Genomic DNA, 19453 nt, shown 5'->3' on the forward strand with positions numbered 1-19453 from the left:
GGTGTCTCCCAAAAATGTATACACACACTTTGAATAATTATAAAGGCATTGCTTATTGTTATGGAGCACATGAGACTTGGTTGGAACGTTTGTAAGGAGGACATTCTGAGAAAAGGGAAGTGTCTGGAATGCTGCCTTCCCAGTTTATCGGAATTCCGACTTAGAAGAGACTTAGGAGAGTGTTGAAGGTCGCCCCTAATTATTCCTTGACCTTTCCAAACAAGTCTGTGGACATGCAGACCCCCAGGTGTTTACTGGAATCCTTATGCTTAATCCCTGGATGTCCTTGCCTAGAGGACAATGTAACACATGTGTGCTCCCAAGATTACTCATCCTACTGATTATATCTAAAGATAAAAATTCTAATAAAAGCCTAATGAGGCAGGCAATCGAGGCTGCCTGGTTGTTATAGCTGGGCCGTCCCTTAGCCCTCTTTCATAGCAAACCTTGTGTCAGAGTAATCCATTCATCTGTCATTCAGGGGCTGCTTGTCAGCCCCGGCAGTTTATTAAGATACATTTCATTTTCAAAATTGAGCTGTCAGCTGTTAAAATGTGTATACATTTTGGGGGGACACCCTGCATATTAATAATGCAAAATATTAAAAACTTCTCTAGGATTTTTATTCTACTTAAATTTTATTTTAAGTCTTAAAACCACAAAACCTCAGATGTAATAACAAAGATCTTGATGGCCAACAGATCTGGGATGCAAATGATATAAAAGTAGATCCTAAGGAACACAGAGGGGCTGGCTTTCCCAAGCTTCACAAATGAGGCAAACTGCCCTGAACTTCATAAAGTCAAAGCCATTCTGATTAGGTGCTGACAGAATTTTGTTTATTGTCCATATTTATTACATAACTAGAGGCCCAGTCACAAAAATTTGTGCACTTGGGGGGGTCCCTTAACCTGCCTATGCCCTCTCCCAGTGCAGGAACCCTCGGGGGACATCCGACTGATAGCTTAGGCCTGCTCCCCACAGGATCTGACCTCCCTCTGTGGAGGCAACCGGCAGGCCAATTGGGGGCTGGCGCCGGCTGGCGAGTGGCCAGTCCTACCCCCCCGATTGCCCCTCCAGTGCTGCAGCTGCCACCCCCTGTTCGTCATCCCCTCCCTCTGACTGCTGGCACCTGCTTTGACTGCCTTGGCACTGCCTGCTTGATGGTCCCACCCCCCACTGACAGGTCCTTCCGCCGTTAGGTTGCTTTGCATATTAGGCTTTTATTATATAGGATTGGAAGAAAACTCAATGAAATAAAAACAAAACAAAAAAAGAAGTTGATTTTTTGTTTTTGCACCTGTCCAAAACCACTCCTCTTGGCTGATGGACACACATATTCACTAATTTATTTATTTTTATCAACTCCATGAACATCATCTGGTTTGCCAGAATTTATTGCAGCGTATGTCAGTTTTTAAAAAAACTTTCAAACCTTTATTCCTCTTAATTACCGGTCATTAGCTTACTAAACATTCCATATAAAACATTTTCCCATTCTCTTATTGATCACTGTGTTGTTTATCCTAAGGCTGATATTCTGCACAAAAAGAGAACAGGCTTGATGTAAGTTTTATGGCTGCTGACCCCAATTAATGGAACTCTTTACCACCTTCTGTACAATTAGCTGGAAGAATACAAGGTTATGGCTATTACTGGCCTTTATACTTTCTTTGTCTCTGTGGATATGAATTGTTGCCAGGTATACTGCTGGAGCTCAATATAAGCTCTGGTTACTATATTATTATTGTTCATATAAAACATTTGTCAAAATACTAGAGGAGCTATATCAGATAACAATGCAATTTTCAGCAATTCAAATTTGAGATGTGTGCTGCACCTCCATTTTTTAACTTGTTCCTTGGTAACTTGAAATTACTCTTGGATAAAATGAATAATTGCCTCTTACCACAGAGATACCTTCTCTTATATGCAGATTACATAGATTTTTGTCAGGTGAGGGTTGGCCTTAATAGAGAACTGGTATTTTTGTCAACTGCTAACATGAGTGGCTATAAAATAAGTATTACGAAATCAACTTAGTGACTGGTATATGACCCCTGGTATTTAAAGGACTTGAAATCAATGCATCTACTGGAAATACATTCCAAGATCCCCAGTAGATGCCTGAAATCATGGATAGTACCTAACTATATATACTGTTTTTTCCTGTATTACATACCTAAGACAAAGTTTGAATTTATAAATTAGCCACAGGAAGAGATTAACAATAATAACAGGTAATAAAATAGAACAATTATACTGTCTCTTCCTCTCTCAAAATATCTTATTTCACAGATAGAAGCTTCATTCTTACCATAGATCTTAGCCACCTCAGCATACGCTTTTTTTCTTTCTTTAGTAAGTCCAGAACTTTCATTTCTCACTTAAAGGAAGTGCTTTATGGCTTCTCTTTAGCATATCTGAATTGTCAGCATCATTACTTTTGTGATTTAGAGCCATTGTTATGTAAAATAGGGCCTCCTTGACCACAGCAGACACCGCAATAACAAGATGGCTCCTATGTGCAGGGAGTGTGTACAGCATGGAGAGACTGGACCAGCATGATTCTCATCTCTGGGGGATGTGTTGGCGAAGCCAGTGGAAACGGCACTGGGCTCTAGACTGGGGGTCAGACAGGACCTTCGTTCAGCAACCTCAGTAGTTGAGTTCCGGCTAGGAAAGAATGCAGAGCCAAGACTCCAACTATAAGAGAACATTTATTTATAAAATCACAGAGGTAGAAGTAAATCATAGAAGAAATGGGCTAAAGAAACAAGTGATGAAGGTAAAAGTAGGGCCCTTGAAGCAAGGGAGTGAGGAAGGTAAGGTTATGTACCTGAGGGGAGGGGGAGTGGGAGGGGGAGGAAAAGACACAGGCATGCTCCCTGAGGGAGAGCTGGTCGGGTCCTCTGTCCTAAGGGTTTTAAGGGTGAAGATTTTAGGGGAGGTCCCCGGGGAAGATCTCAACAGAATATTTAGCAGCTTTCCAGGTGGGTTTTTTCAGGGTCTAGGTCTCCATTGATTGATTTTTGGCATCAGGGTAGGGTTCATTCTCCAATGCAGCTGGTCCTGAGGCCAGGCATGGTGTTGCTTGTCTGGTTTTGCAGCTTTTCTGGACCCAGAGCTGAACTACAACTGAGGCCTAGATATTATGTCTAGGGAGGAAAGGTCAGGGGGTCCAAACCAAATGACCAATAATATGCTAGGGGAAGATAGGTCATCTGGGGGCAAGGTCCCACCCTACAATTGTCCTTTGTTAGGCACCAAGGACTTTCCACCCTGTGACCTTCTGTACTTGGCCCATTGTCCTTGCTCTGCTCATGTCTGTCTAACTGCCTACCACAGATGGAGCAGGTTGGTGCCAGATTTTATCCCAATGCTCTGAGCCATATGCAATTTAGAACTTATGAAATGTTTATTTCTGGAATTTTTCATTTAGTCTTTTAGAAGTGTGGTTGACTGAGATAACTAAAACTGTGGAAAGCCAGACTGAATACAGGGGGAAACTACTATGACTGCATATGGTGAGTTAATTCATGTAGTTAGCTATGCTTATATTTTCAACCAATTTACCTTGGTGACTACACCAGGAAGTTATATGACCCAAGGTGAAGGAACCATATAGGGGCAGGCTATAATATTTGGGAAGGCCCTCTTTATTATAAATAAAACAAACAAAAACAAACAAACAAACAAACAAAAAAAGACCCACCCACATTCTACATGTTTACTTAGACAAGGAAAAAAATACTAACAAATTACAACTCAAAATAAAAAACTAACAAACACTACAGAGTTCCTGTGGTTTTCGGATCTAAAATCTAGAGCCTTACAGAGTCCTGTGAATCAGGGCACTGAGACTTAAACTTCATTAGCTCCACCTAAATCCACCTCAGTCCCTGGGAGCTTTATTTAAAACTAGAGGCCCAGTGCACAGACTCATGCACCGGTGTGGTCCCTCAGCCTGGCCTGTGGGGATCGGGCTGAAACCGGCAGTCTGACATCCCCTGAGGGATGTAGTAGTGAGCTAAGTGGCAGGCAGCTGGAGAGGAGCCCGAGCCTGGGATGGGCACTGAGCCACTCCCACTCATCCTGGCCCAGCTGTGCCTGCCTCACCTGGTAGCACGCTGCTGTGGAGGCAGGAGAGGTTCATATCGCCGCAGCTGTGCTCGCCAGCCGTGAGCCCAGTGTCTGGTGCCCATCAGTCAATTGAGTGGTGCTCCTGCTGTGGGAGTGCACTGACCACCAGGGGGCAGCTCCTACATTGAGCATCTGCCCCCTGGTGGTCAGTGCACATCATAGTGACTGGTCAAACAACCGTTCAGTTGTTCAGTCGCTTAGGCTTTTATATATACAGATACTGATGATGGAGTTTGGGTTTGTCTGCTCTAAATATTTTAAGACTTAAATGATGTAGTCATAAGATTTGAAGGCAAATAGACAGTTTGGTGCTTGATCATGACCACTAAAAGCTACTTTTTAGAAAGAATTTTGGTCTTTTTTGCCAGTTGTATTTAGAAGGCCTCTGTGCGTAGAGAGAGTGTGAGTGAGTGGGTTTAAGAGCACAGGCATGTCTTTTCCACATTCTCAGCTTTTACAAGAGGATGTCAGCCCAAAGCTTACCTTAGCCAGCACTTAAAAGATAAGGCTCCACACTTTACAGCTCTCCAGACACTTGTCAGGAAGTTCACTGCCCTTAACGCTTATCCAAAGTGTGGTTGGTGGAAGGAATGTTTATTGCTCTCTCTCTAGAGGAGATGCATGCAAGCCATTCCTCTAAAAACAACTAACCTCTTCTTAGCACAAAGAAAGGGTTCTCAGACATGGAGATGCTAATTGAATGGGTACTATCTGGGATTATTATCTATTAGTACTTCCTGTTGGGCACACTGGCAAGTCACCCAGCTACTCTTTACAAATCTCAATGCTTTCAGACGGAAATATCTCTTCCAGATATTTTTGTTTCTATTTCTATGAGACTCTATGCACTCCCCCCAGAGTCTAAAGATTTTAAAATTCTATCTTTTGCTTCCTGGGACCAGGTTATTCTCACGTGTAGTCTGTAAAACAAGCACACACTTTCATGTTTAGAAAAATTCAAGTACCCCTTTTGCATGCAGAGTAAAATCTAAATTTCTTAACTTGGGTTTTTTGACGTATATTTTAACCCTTATGTTCTCATTAATCCAGCTAGATCATGAAACTTCCAGACTTTGCCCAAAATCTTTGCTCAGAGCTGATCCTCATCATTCTCTTCTATCTATAATTTTCTCTGTGTAGTTATCCTTCAGAGCATAATTAAATTTAAACCATTTTCATGAGTGTTCTTAATCATCCAAAAAAGAGTTAATCTACTGCTTTTCTATTCTTCCATTCACCCTTTTTCCCTTTGGTGTGTGTGTGTGTGTATGTGTGTGTGTGTGTGTGTGTGTGTGTGTGTGTGTATCCAATATACACTCATTATAATTTCCTTGTGCTGTGTGTTTCTTTCTCTTCCATGACTATGTGTTTGCATAAATGGGTCCATAATACTCAACAGACTTTCTTACACTAAGTCAGAACTTAGGTACTAGGATGAGAGCTATTGCCCAATTGTTTTGGATAAAAAACATCTCCCCTCTCAAGCTTGATACTTGGGCACCTTTGTGAAGTAATGGCAAAATGTAAAATCAATTAGAGACCTGTGACCAAATCCTGTCTTTGCCATTATTCACAAGCTGGGTGACCCTGAGAACATAAATTAACCTCTCTAGGCCTCAGGTTAGTCATGTGCAAAATGGGTAGAATATTAGTCTGTGAAGATTATTATATGAACTAAAGATAAGGCAAGGAACACAAACATTATGTGCTTGATGACTGTGGTTGTTCTATCCCTGTTTAAATGCCTGTTTTCTTGCCTCTGTGTTGAGGATTGTGAGGCTCTGCCAAGTCAAGGGCCACATCTCTGCATCTCCCTTGGTCCTGAGCCCTGAGGACCCATGTGCGATTTGCTCTCTTTTTCTATGACTGAGTCAGGATGATCCTCTTTAATACCAATTCCCTAAAAGAAGCTTAAACATTCCTCATGATAACTGAAAAAATGGTGCTATGCCAACAGGCTGTAAATGGATTCCTAGCAGGCAAAACAAGAGGGAAATTTAGTGAAGGCTCTGAAGCTAGGAAAGCATTTCATTCTGCAAAAAGCCATGGGTAGAATTCCTTCGTTTCGCCGATAGGCGCCAAGTGTCTTTAGCTACTGTCATTTTCTTACTTGACTTTTTAAAATTTTATTTCCTTACAGGTAGCATTTTACTAATGCCTTGTGAGCTGAGGACTAGCTAAGGGGTTAGTGATAACAAAGTAAGATTGATAGTGTTTCCTTATATATCATGTAAAGGTCAGCGACTATATTCTCTTACAGCACAGATACATTTCATTCACGTACATAGACATAAACAAGTGAGCTAACCCTCTTAGGGATGATTTGCTGCTGAAAAGAAGTGCTACAAAACGTGTGTGTATGTGTATGTGTGTGTGTGTGTATTTTTTTTAACGGATTGAAGACATCTCAAAGTACCTCATAACAATGAATGTGTTACTGCTAGCCCAGGGGTTCTGCATGGGAATGAGGCAAACTGTCTGTAGCTGGCGCTGCAATTTCTTCAGTCAAAGATATGAAGCATTTTTTTTTATCTCTTTGAGGCTATAAGACTGTGTTAGAACCTAAAATATATTATATGCTCTTCTCTGGTTCTTTTTTAAAATCCTAGTAATATTCTTTTACTAACCCACCTAGGGAATAGACTTCTATGAAATGATTTATCTGAACACAGTACGCCCCTGGCCCACATACCAGTGGTCACTCCTGTGAACCAGCTGCAACTCCCTGAGGAGCATTTTCCCCCCTACTCTGGATGTCCTGTGGTCTGGTAATCTTCTATTTGTACCCTTAATGTCTAACCAAACCGTTATCACCTCTCTCCTAATCTCTCCCACCCAATTTCTCTCTCTCCCATCCTTACAATTTCTATAATTTCATATAAGGAAAATTATAATGAAAAACGAGGGAAAAAATCAACATGTTATGACGTGTCCAGGCATTTCCGTAAACAGAATTGTCTTATGAGTAGGAACAAGTATTCATCTGTGTGATGTATTTTGGCCTAGAGTATTGTATTTATTTCTGATAAGAAATGTAATACTTAAAACTTCTGTTTTTTTTTTAAAGCAGGAGTGGCTCTTCTGAATATATTCTTTCATTGTTTTGATGTTTAATTATGGCCATTGCAAAAGAGAGGTTATTCATAAAATACATTACAGGTGCCCCTATAAAAATGTCAAGTTGATACGTAATTACTTAGAAGCCTGCATTGAAAAGAACTCCCCAGATTCTATCACCCGATCCCCTTTTAAACCTAAATGTCAAATCCACACCTTTCTCTATGGAAGTATATCACCCTCCCCATTTAGGCTGCAGCTACAGTTCCAGCTGAACGTGACTCAGCCACGCACTCACATCCAGTTTGTGCCCACAATCAGGTGATCCCTAAGAAAGGACCAAGCCTTTACTTTATTTCTAATTCTAGATATAAAATAACATCTCTATGTAGTTAGCTCATCCCTACATTGTCTCAATAACAAGATATCTTTTTCACGTTCAAGCACAGATAAGACTTGTATCAAGGTTGTTGGGGAAGGCTTTGCAATTTTTCAATTTAAACAACTGCTCATACTGGTGAAGTCTTGGTTAAATAAATTCCCAGTGAAACACAAGATAAAGCAAATCTATTAGTATATTAAATAGAAAATTTGTTGCTGCATTAGGTGTGCCAGTGCGGGGGGGTGGGGGGGTGAATGGAAAAAGAGAGCATCTGGGTGTGATCTGATAATTACTCATTAACCAGTGCAATTAATAAATTCTCCAGACAATTACCTTGACCCAAATATTTGCTCAAGTCCACAATTATGATATGGATGGCAGATGAGAAAGAGATCTCAGGCATAATCTTGCCCTGCTTTACCTCTGCGGGCCTACGCCCAGCAGTGGTCAGGTGGTCTCACTCATAGCCAGGTGTTCAATTTACTTGTGTTTGGTATGGAGATTAGATTCAGGGACTAGGGAGACAAAGAAGTGAAAGCAATCTATGGAGGGTGAAGTTATATTTTTTCCTCAGTCAGCGACAGATTACATTAAAATAGTATTTGTTTTACTCAGTGAGCTACTATGACAGAATACCACAAACTGGGTAGCTTAAACGACAAACATTTAATTCTCCTTTCTTGCTCACATAGGCTCACCCTATGAGAGAGAGACCTCTGCTCCCTTCATCTCCTATTAGAACACTGATTCCATCATGGGGCTCCAGGTTCAGAACTTCACCTAAATCTAATTATCTCCTAGACACCCTACCTACAGATGTCATCACATTGGAGATTAAACATCTGAATTCTGGGAAGACTCATTCTGTCCATAGCAGTATTTTCTTGATTTACAAAATGAATAAGTAATAAATAAATACATAAATATCATTTAATAACAATATAAAAAAGCCAGTTAAAAAAATCTCAGTCTCACTGCTGGCCAGAGACAAGGCAGTGTGGCTGTGCCATGAGGCCGATGAGAACAGGACCTGAGTGCTTTGTGAGAAACCATCCTCACATTTCTCCTTTGCCTGGTATCTCAGGAGACGCAACCCTGTCATTTGCCTCCCTGAAATCTCCCCAGTTTCATTATCTCTTTCTTGGAGTAGTTTAACAAGAAGTATTGCATGCACTAGTCCACATGGGATCTAACCAGCACTTTGTATAAATGTTTTTTCCTGTTTTATGTCCCATATTCTTGGCTGGTCTAAACACTCCATTGGTCTTTTAGCCACAGAAGTATATTGAACAAGAGTCATCCGGAAACAATCCAAAATGACAGTCAGGATCATTTTCTTTATGGAAAAGATGATAAGTTTCAGTTATAAAATAGATTTTTATATCTAGGAATAATATGCACGAATGTGGCATAAGACAATATTTTGAAGTGGAGCCCATTAGTTGGTCGTGACATATTTTTCAAAAAATAAAATAGGGAGGGAGAGAGGCACTGAGGGAGGGGGGAGGGAGGGAGAGAGAGAGGGAGGGAGAGAGAGAAATGAAAGGAGGAAGAGAGAAAAGAAAAAGGAAAATAATAGAGAAAATATCTCACCATATGGTTAAGCATGAAACATCTGTTTTACTATATATACTTAAATGCACAAAAAATATTGTGCATAATTACAGGATTACAATGCAAAATGTATTTCCAACTCTAGGTTATGTTTAAAAGGTTTCGAGTGCTACTCTAAAAGGAAGTGAGAAATAATACTAAAGGAAGAGAAAATATTAACTTTGGAAGTTAACAGGACATGCCCTTTACATATAAGACACGTGCAGATAGAAAAACAATTGGCAAGGCAATGACTATATCCAGCATAAAACAATAATGGTCCCTCATCACAGTAGGAGCATCATGAGGTTGGGCCACACCAGTGTCTGGTCCTCTCTGTTCTGAACACAGGCACCGTGCAGTCAGCAGGGTGAAACTGCTGATGGCCCCCTGAGGATGGAAGCATGAATGCATTCAATTTCACACTTGTAAAATCAAACACAGAAGAGGGCCAGCCTAGAGCTGTTATCTACTACCTGAAATTACAGTTAAATGTTTTCCCTGGGTTGTTTTCTCCCTTTATATACCCCCTACACTTTTTGGGAAAGAAATAACTGAATAAAAAGTAAAAGCAACCTTGACTGATGCATTTGTGTGACTTCTGGAAATGGATTGGCTGTCTAGAACACAAAGTGTACTGAGCATTTCCTATGGGAAAGGGAGCAATAGCAGGGGGGGAGGGATGGTCCCAAGCATAGCTTTTGCTGTCTCTCTTTGTCAATAATGATTGACAGGGTGCTTCAGCTACAATGATAAGAACATTTTCTTCTGACTATCTCTTTAAAGGTAACTGAGACTTTTAGGCATTCATATATTTTAAATTACTCATCCTGAGGGGATTTTCATTTTACTGGAGGTATGGGGGAGAAAGAGGATCTTGAAAGAGTCCCTGAGAGAATAATGTGGATCCTTGACTGCTAACTGGACTAGGGAGATAGGTTTTTTTTTGAACTTTGGAAAGAGAACCTCAGAGGCAGAAATGAGGAATTTTGCAGTTTTGCCTTATGACCTCATAGCAAATAATTTAATCCCAATTAACTTTTTCTGTTACAGTTGGTAGAACAGGGGTTCTGATCAAATGATTTCAATTTAATACACATTAACAAAGTTACCTACATTAGGGGTACTGATCCAAGTCCTAGGGGCATAAAGAAGAAGACCTCATCATCTTATGGGCTCAATATGAAATCACAAACCTTAATATAAGGCATCACAGGGCATGTTCCAGGTGTCACAGAGAATGGGAGGACTAAGACATGTTGAACTAGGCTGAGAGGACAGACACACCCAGGAGCCATCCTTGACCTCTCATGGCGGATCCACCACAGCTTACAATGCCCACCTCTCATTGTTGCTTCTCAGTGTTCCCACCAGACCCATCCAGGCCATCATCACCTCTCAAGTGGATTCCAGCTATAGCCTCCAATTCTTTAAGTCCACCAGAATATTTGACTCCAGGGAATTCACATGTTTTTTCTTTCCTTTTTCTGATTTATTGGGACTAATTTCTGCTGATCCTTTAGGTCTCAGCTTAAATATCCTATCCTGGGAGAGACATTTATTGACCCCAAAACTAATTAGATCTTATGGGCTATGTGTTCTCATAGCACTGTGTATCCCAACCCCCCATTACAATACTTGAGCTATAATTTCTGGTTTAATGTCTCTCTTTCCTGCTACATTGCAAACAGTATTCACTACTAAATTAGCACAGTGCTAATATATACTGATATATCTTAGATTTATACTAATATATACTATGTATCTTAATATGTGAAAAAATGTATATACATATATATGATATATGGCACTATTCTTGTAGTTTATATGTTCTTCATTAGAAAGGTAAACGTATTATCAGACAAATAAATCATAAAGAGAACATATTACTAATCACCACTCAAAAGCCACCTCACCACATTTTCCCCTTCATTATAGTAAAACTTGATATAATTATGCACAGGGAGCATAATATATATATATTATAGTACTAGAGGCCCGGTGCATGAAATTGTGCACAGGTGGGGTCCCTCTGGATGGCCTGCAGCAGGGATCAGGCTGAAACCCGCAGTCCAATGCCTCCTGCAGCTCCTACCTGCCAATCCCACTCATCCCAGCCTCACTGTGCCTGTCGTGGGCTCACGCCCAATCAGTCCTGATTGGGAGAAACTTGTGCTGCCACAGCAGCGCTCACCAGCCATGAGCCTTGTGTCTGGCACCCTCCCAAGGGGAGTGGCCTGCGGGATCAGGCTGAAACCTGCTCTCTGACATCCCCCGAGTGGTTCCGGATTGCGAGAGTGTGCAGGCCAGTCTGAGGGACCGCACCAGTGCATGATCAGGCCAGGGAGGGACTGCAGGAGGGCTCCAGGGCATGTCTGGCCCATCTCGCTCAGTCCTTATTGGCTGGACCCCAGCAGCAAGCTAACCTACCAGTTGGAGCATCTGCCCCCTGGTGGTCAGGGCACGTCATATGGAGCAGTTGAGCAACCTTAGCATATCATTAGCATATTATGCTTTGATTGGTTGTTTGGTTGTTCTGCCGTTCAGTCTATTTGCATATTACCTTTTTATTATATAGGATATATATAGTGTTTGCAAGTGGAGTTGTCGAGAGAATAGATGGTTAGGTATTTGATACAGGGAGATCATGGCAGTGTATAACTCAGGTATGGGGCACTCTAGTATACTGTTGTAGAGTAGACACTGAGCTTGTAGCACCTGAGTCCAGAGCTTATCAGCCATTTATTTTGGGGCAAGTAAAATGAAGGTTGAGAATGGAATAAAAACAGTCCTTCCAATGACTCTGCATACACATAATTGGTCTTAAGGTCACATCTACTTTCCTTGAAGAAGAAAGCAACAAATAAGAACGGGACTCATCACCCATGACCTCTACCTCACTTTAAAAGCATGGCGTGGGACTTCAGTACCTCTAGGTTCATTCCACAATGTCATTCTGAAATTTCATTCTTAGAAATTGTTTCTGGTTTTCTTTGTTAAGTTTTACAATTTCTTTTTATGAGAAAATGTTGGTCGGTTAGAGAAAAGGCCTGGTTGACACAGGAAACTTCAGACAATGTCTCCAATTTTTTCTACTTAGATTTCCTCATGATTTCATTCTTACAAACTAAAGGGCCAGTTGTGTTTACAGAGCCTGGGCCTGGGATCCTGGAGCAAGACCCCAGCACTCACATTTTGACATTCATGAGGTTCAAACATGTTTTCTGTTGCTACTATGACAACAAGGTTTTTAAATTTTCAGGAATGCATAGTTCAGAGGAGGAATTCCTGAGACACTTCCCCCTCGCCCTCCACCTCTTGATAACTCAGTAAGCATAGTTCTTTGAGAGTTATATTTTCAAAGAGTGGTTTCAAGCCAGGATTCCTCAGAGCAGGATCTGGTATCTGCATTATTTAGATTAGCTCAGATAGACCTAAAATGGATTGTCACCTCTCTAAAGACACCCCATTTGAAGCATTGTTTGTATAAACCTTTTTTAAAGGCTTGAATTTTTAGAGAGAGTTGAGATTGCATGATGCTGTAACATGTGACTGGATCTTGGCACCAGAAGCTCTGGGCAGTGGCATATCAACGGGAAGTGAGGGGAACTTGGGACAGAACTCTGACCTGCTGGGAGAAGTATTTCATCATCAAAATTGCCACTGCATGGTGATAATAAAAAGCAGCCTGACTTTAATTGGTTTTATAATTGTTTTTAATTTCTCTTTAAACACTAACTACCCCTTTGTTGCCTGCACCTGGGGGAGGGAACAGACCATCCCGATTGTTCTCCCCTTCTGTTTCCTCACTTACAAAATTTAGAAAGTTGCAGTTGTAATATTATTTGGTTTATAATGCTAAGTATATATAAGTTAAGCTATAACCTTGACAGCATCTGAATTTCTGTAAAAGGGAAACTATGTTCTCTATACCCTGTCATAATTCTCTTTGATCTTTGAGGTCTGCACAGTATAATATTTGAGTATTAAACATATACTGAAAATATTAGATGGAAAGAAACATGAACTTTTCCTTCTGATTATCTGCCAATTCCTTAAATTCCCAAGCTTTTGAAATAGGGTCAACAGGGGGCTATTTTCCAACCAGAGATAATTCTGCCAACCAAAAAAAAAAAAACCAACAAAAACCTCTTTCTTGGCTGTGTATAAGCCATGAATGCTTGAAGCTTCCAAGAGACATTCCATGCTTAAGAGGTGGAAAAATAATCTTTCTTAAATGGGATTAAATAATGTGTGGATAAATATGTATATGATATTTTAATAAGGGGAGTAGACTGTTTTCTTTCATTTCATCTTACATTCATGTTGCCCTGAATTGAGAGTACAGAGGAAGTTGTTAAATTACATTTAATAACAGAGCCGGGTGTTTAATGTATATTAATTAAATATCAGCAGATGGTAAAGGGAGTTCTTGCTGAGTATGAATAAGGAGAGAGAGAGAGTTCTAACTGCCATGTAATTAAACTGAACCTGCAGAAACAATGGAGGTGCGATTACTTTTTTATTAACACATTATACTTACATGTGATGTGGAAGAATTTAATTACTCTGTTAACTCCTATTATGTTAATCCAAGTTGCTCTCACGTTGAGTTGGTCTCTGTTCCCAATAAACACAATGCAGCAGCCTGAGTCCCATTATTTTCAAGTGTTTGATTGTCATGTTGTGCAAGTTGAGAGATGGTCCCCACCTGGCTCCATGCCTGGTGTGCATCAGGACCATAAGGCAGCCGGTATTCACCTCTGTTTCCTGCTACACGTTAGTGGGTAACACCAAAACTTGATAGAAGAGTAGGCACAGATGGGTGAACTTATTTTTCTTGCTGTGACATGTCTTGGACATATTATATTTAAAAATATATATTTTATCGATTTCAGAGAGGAAGGGAGAGGGAGAGACGGATAGGAAGATGGATAATGAGAGAGAATCATTGATTGGCTGACTTCTGCAGGCCCCCTACTGGGGATCGAGCCTGCAACCTGGACATGTGCCCTGACCAGGAATCGAACCATGACCTCCTGGTTCATAGGTCGATGCTCAATCACTGAGCCACCCTGGCTGGGCGGACATATCACATTGATAATGAGGTTTCACCCAAGTTAGAGAAAAAGTTAGGAAAGAAGATGACAAAATTGTTTCTGTCTTGAGATTGGCAAGCAAGTAAGTTGCCTTGAGTTGCAAGCAAATCCACTGTCTTAAGGTGGATTTGACTTTCATGATCACTTGTTTGTTTGAATAAAAAAGTATCAACTGCATGCTGGTCATTGATATATATTTTAGAATTTCATAACAATGAGAGAATTTATCCTTTTCTGGTGGTGCTGGTCTAGTTCCCACAAAGTTTTTATAGAATTCTCAGCGAGTTGAAGATCTTAGTTAATAAAGGAACAAATGCTGTTATTACTGTGAGAAGGGTCTTTGATGAGTAATTGTGATTGATCTAGAGTTTCCCTAGTCTGATTATGGCATATAAAAACTCTTTCCAGGGAGGCAAGGTATGAGTAGCGAATTGTCTGTAGTTATCAGTATGGTTAATGCTCATGAGAAAGAATCTATGAGACAATGTCAATCTTTAGTGATTATTTTCTTTCCAGAGGGGAAAGCAGCCAGTTCTTCATCTAACCAAATTTTCTAACTAGAAAGGTAAAAGTATTATCAAACAGATAAGCAAACCATAAAGAGAGGCATTACTAATCAGCACTCAAATGCCAACCTCATTTCCCCTTTGTTATGATAGAACTTGATATCTAACTGGTTCTCCGTGTCTCTTCCCAATGTTGGAGCTATAAATGCTGACACCAGGTATCACCAATTGTGAGTATCTATTCAAATATGCTCAAAGTCAGGGATGAAAATTGAAGTGACTCAGCTCAGAATTAAGCCAACCTTAGTTCTAATTCCCTCTTTTTTTAACTTATGTTACGTACCAGGTCTTTCAATATGAGTTTCAGAACAAACCCTCATCTTAAACTCTACTTTCTATAACAAAGTCTCTATTTTGGGGGCTTCTAAATATCTAACTTGCCCAGTATTCAAGTTTGTTTACAATGTAGATAGTGTAATAATTCACCCAGAACTGTTTGAACTATTAGCTACAAAGCTCTGATGATCTTAAGAGTTTTCTGGTTTTGGCCATATCTCTAATTCTCAGAACTTTATGACTTACATTATAAAAAAAAAATCACTGAAAATGTTGATTGCCCCCTGAAGGACAATAACATTTAGAGATTATTTTCCACTTCAAATTTAAAAGTTGCTTTAAAATTTACTCCAACACACACACACACACACACACACACACACACACACACACTTTTTTTCAGATAAGTAAAGTGAGGCTCAGAAATCTGTGTGCCCTGCCACTTGTCATACCATTTAATTTATGTTACCTCGCTGCAATTCTAGGACCCATTGCAATGATGAAACATCGTTGGATTCAACTGTGTTGAATTAGTTTAATTATGCCTAGAAAGTAGGAGTGGATGTGGTCCCTTATGAATCCAGCCCCAATTTCTTTTGGGAGCATTGCTTACCTGCATGCAGCTTTTAATGAGCAAATAGAGCCCATGCGTAAATTAGTACAGTCATTTCCATTAGACCTTGATACACTCAGTGGGTTTACACCAGCTGTGTGCATTGCCAGAAACCCCAGGAATAAAATTCAGGGTTTCCCTCTGCTTCTTATAACATAGGCCAAGTGTCACATGAAATGCATGGACAACTTTTCCTTTGAATCATTGTTTCTTCCTTTTGTTCTGCAGCAAGATTTGTAGCTAGAACTGCCTTCTCCAAAATCAGGGCTTGAAACATAGACCAGTGTATCTAAATGTGCAAATGCGCTCACTATAGTTTTAAATGGCACCTCTTTCTAAAATTAAACTTAAAAAATCAGCCCTCAACTATTAAATTATAAGACATAATTAATAATTCATTTTTACTAATGCAGATAATTCCTCTGGGTCATTTAAAATGCATATGGCAGTGCAGTAGAGCCAACATAAATTCATTTTCTCAAGTCAGTCTTATTATTTTTCTAAGAATGTGGATAGATGTAGGCAACCTGACACACTGTGGAAGGAAAAGAAAAACACAATGTTTCAGACATAAAAAACACACACACATACGATTCCCAACAATAAATAAACCCACCACGGCCTTCAAAAATCGAAAGAATACAGGAAATTTTCACATCTAACAATAAGATAAAACATTATATGTCAGGTGTTCCTCCACCGTGGGCAAAGGAACATCAGATTTTTCTAAACCATGGGAAGACATTTGGGCAGAAAAACTCTTCTTTTCTTTCTACTCTAGAGTTAAATAAGTGCTCTAATCTCATGGACAGTGGACCCCAGATCATTTTGGGGCAGAAACTTTGTAATTTCAAGCATGGTGTTTACTAAGCTGCATAAATCCCAAGATATTAGTCTAACAAAGTAAACTTTCAAAAGTGGTTAGAGGGTGAAGCATATTTCAGGCCCTGGAAGAGGACATGGAAAATGTATCAGCTCACACTATAGAGATGTGAACCACACTGACTCAGGTTCCAACCGGACTTCAGAGGACTGGATTAGCCTGAGCTTTCTCCCCAGTCCCCCAAATCAGAAAATGTCCCTGCAGATCTGGATGTCTCTATTCTATGCAAGTGAGTAAGACACAATATTTATCAGTATTCCTGAAATGTATATTACCGTGTTTTAATTTTAGCTCATTTCCTTTCTTAAATTTTTTCTCTCAGTAAATGGAGTACAGCTTTCCTACAAGAAATGAGAGAATGGCTTCTATACTGGGACTCTTAAGACATAATAAGTTATTCAAACATTTCTTATGGAAGCTTGGGTCCAAAGTTTGGATTTGTCATTAACTATTCTCTTTTCTGTATACCCCACATAACTTTTTCTGTAGGTTCTACATTCAAAATTATTTAAATAAACCACCACCTCAACATTCTTGTCCAAGAATCCACCATCTCTTGTCTGATTTCAGTTGCCAGGATTCCTTCCTCTACTGAGTTCCCTGCTTGGACCCACATGTCTTTACAGCCTATTTTCAGAACAATGGCCAAAGGGATCCTTCTAACTTGTAAGCCGGTCATGCCATTCGTCCAATAGCTTCACAATCCTCCAATAGCTTCACAGGTAGGAAAGTGGTCTTCACTACCATACAGATGTTACTTCTTTTACCCTCTCACTTGCTTTCTCTCTTCCAGCTGACTTTCTTGCTCATTCTGAAATATGTCAAGTGTAGTCTAAACTCTAGACCTCTGAATTTGCTACGGGAACCCTCTATAGCTGTGAAGAACTTACTGTGGGGAAATTGTCACATAGCACACTCTCTACATTTCTCTATCATCTTTGCTTAGATGTTCTCTTATTAGAGAGGCCTCTTTTAGCCAATCTTAACAAAATATCCAACTCACCCATTCTACATGCTTCCTCAACTGTGTCCATAGTATTTATTCTGACCTGTGTGATCTGGACTGACTGATTCACTGACTCCCTTGTTCTTCTGTGAGCTTTCTGAATACAAAGGCTTTCCTGTGGTAGCTCCTGCATCGAGAACAGTATGTACCATCTGCTATTTACTCAATGTATATTTGTACAATGAAGACATACTTACAAGATTATTCTAATTGATTATAACTAGATAAATTCATTCTGAATAGCCCCCATTAATTCTTAATGATCCAGACAGATTCTGGCTGGTCAAAGAAGACCCAAAATCTAAAGTTCAGTTTTCATGGTTTCCACCACTCAAATAACTTCTGTGAGCCTGTGAGACAGCAAGATCCTTGAAGGGAAGGCTATCTCTTTTTTGTTGTTTTACCTTCAACACCTAACAAAGGCATGACCCATATCAGACACTTAATAAACGCTGATAAATTAAAATTTTGCCAGTACAGGGTGCATCAAACCAAGTCTGATCAGTCTAAACAACATCCACCCAATTTAAATGTATATTTAAATGTTATTAAAATTACTTCAACAGCCTATCTGCAACCAATTAATAAACAATTTGTTAATGAATCAAAAGAAACCTTTTATTTTAGTACAAAAAAATTATATGCGCCAAGATTTTGTCTGTTACAAGTTCTGTTATCACAAATAGCATATAAAGTTGGTTCAGAGAGAGGCTTTCTGACTCATAGTAGAAAGTAAGAGATTAAGATTAGTACAACAGGAAACTTGAACTTTTAAAAAATATATACAACTATAATTTTAATGTGGCAGACTTGAGGATTTTCTTTCAAATTAAAAGTAAGATTAGTTCTGCCTTTTATATAATTCCCTGGGTAAAATTTTTATTTATATGCAAAGTGATTGATGGTCTTCACTTAAAGAAAGCAATTAGGACAAAAAATTGCTAGCAAGGAGCAATTATCTCATTAAAAAGTCACAGATACTGTACTGATACACTTAATATTACTAATACTCTAACATTTCATGGGCACTTCACCAAATGTCAAGCATTTTGTTAAGAGCTTTAGATGTGATGCTTAGTTAATCCTTAAGCAGCCTTACACTATAGATCCTATTATCTCTATTTCATTGACAAAGAAACTAAGATTTATATATGTTGGTTTTCTCAAGATCAAAAATTAGTACTTGATGAATCTGGGTTCAAACCTAGTAAGCAAAATGTTTCTCTGAGTTCTGTGAGGCACTCTAGCAAATTATTTGAATCCAATGAAGATGTCATTAAGAACCTCTGATCTGTATCCAGTAGGTCAGAAGGACTTGCAATTGGTGCCTGAAGTTGTTACCCTGGTTAGCTAGGTATTAATGAAGGAAAAGAAAGCAAAGGGAATTGGACACTGAGCCTGTTTGCTTCACTAGGAAGCTACAGACTCATTCACATACTCCAGGGACTGCCACCAAGGAGACTTAATCCTCTCAGAGTGGACAGGAACTCTCCCCAGGAGCACTGCTCACCCTCCAGGGCCAGATTGTCAAGGGGAGTAGGGGGAGGTAAGCACATGTGCAATATAAGTCAAAATGGTACAGGGTCCTGTCAGTCTAACCTGGGAAAGGAATCATTGGCTAGGAGGTGGTCCCATCAAAAGCCCACAAAAGCTTGGGAAGTTCATTAGTTATTTTGAAAAGGCTCCTGGCTCTTCCCAAGCCCAAGATGATAAAAACTCAGGGGAACAAAGAAGTTCTATATCTATCTATCTATCTATCTATCTATCTATCTATCTATCTATCTATCTATCATCTTATTCTCACTCTCTCTCTTCCCCCAACTCAGGACCTGAAC

The sequence above is a fragment of the Myotis brandtii genome, unplaced genomic scaffold, assembly GCF_000412655.1.
Source record: "Myotis brandtii unplaced genomic scaffold, ASM41265v1 scaffold185, whole genome shotgun sequence".
NCBI lineage: Eukaryota > Metazoa > Chordata > Mammalia > Chiroptera > Vespertilionidae > Myotis > Myotis brandtii.